Genomic DNA, 1,125 nt, shown 5'->3' on the forward strand with positions numbered 1-1,125 from the left:
ACCTGCCCCCGGGACTGGGCACCCTCCTGCCTCACTGCAGGCCCTTGGGACGGGAGTCTTCTGCCACCTCCATCCCACCCTGGACCCCGAGCCCACGGGCTGAGCCCCCCGTGGTGCTGCCCACCAGGGAAGGACCATCCCGGGTGTCCCGCCAGACTGGGCACCGCCGAGCCCCACAGCCCTCTCCCATCCTTCCCATGGGACCGGAAAACTTCCTCCCCCGACCGCGGGGATTGCGGGCCTGGGGACACCCAGAACCGATGGCTGTCACCCACCACGGCCACCTCTGCCAGCCCCTCGTGTTTGGGTGCCAGCCGTTATCGGGGTTCAGTGCACCCCTACCACGAGGGCACCCCCGCGCCTTTATCTTATCGCTGCCTTTCGGACCCAGCCACATTCCACGGGCGGGCGATGACCCCGCCGGGTGCCAGCACGGGGGGCAGGGGCAGGCGTGGGGCACGGAGCCCAAACCGTGCCCCGTGCCAGCCGTGTCCCAGGCGGGTGAGGGAGGCGAGCGGCCGAACCCGTTCGTCCACCACCGGCTTTGTCCCAGGGTGAAGGAGCTAATCCCGGGTTTAATTACCCCTAAATGCAGCGGGAGATAAGCTAATCAGGCTCATTAAGGGGAGGGCCTCGGCTGGTACGGAGATTTGGGCCATAGCCTGGTTGTGGTGAGTGGGGCCATGTGGAGAGGGGACCCTGGATCCCCCAAACCTCCCAGTCCTGCACCCCAACACCTTTGTGCCTGTGCCATGGGGCTGTGACCCACTGGGGGGTCACTGAAACAGGGGGGCATGTGGTGATCTACTGGTGACTGCCTTCATCCCAAGGATGCGATTGGGGGTGACCCGTCTGCCTGGTCCCTGCAGGACCCCCTCCAAGGACACCTCAACTTCCACAAACCCCGACCTGTGCCCCGACACCCTCCTGCCTGTGCCAGGGGGGCTGTGGCCCACTGGGGCGTCACTGGAGCAGGGGCACACGCAGTGACTGCCTCCATCCATCCCAAAGGACACCGCTGGAGGGGACTGGTTCACCCAGTCCCTGTGGGACCCCCCGGAGCAGCGGGGGGGGGACAGCCCACACTCACACCTTACGCAAGGGCTGGGGGACACCCAGAGCATG

At 66.7% G+C, this 1,125-nt stretch overlaps 1 protein-coding gene across 1 annotated transcript in view; it reads right to left on the minus strand.

Moving 5' to 3' along the window:
- Positions 1 to 1,125, minus strand: part of RNF215 (ring finger protein 215) — a 13,886-nt gene that overhangs the window by 7,951 nt on the left and 4,810 nt on the right. The window lies entirely within an intron of this gene.

This window comes from Corvus brachyrhynchos, unplaced genomic scaffold (genome assembly GCF_000691975.1).
Source record: "Corvus brachyrhynchos isolate BGI_N302 unplaced genomic scaffold, ASM69197v1 scaffold19, whole genome shotgun sequence".
Taxonomy (NCBI): domain Eukaryota; kingdom Metazoa; phylum Chordata; class Aves; order Passeriformes; family Corvidae; genus Corvus; species Corvus brachyrhynchos.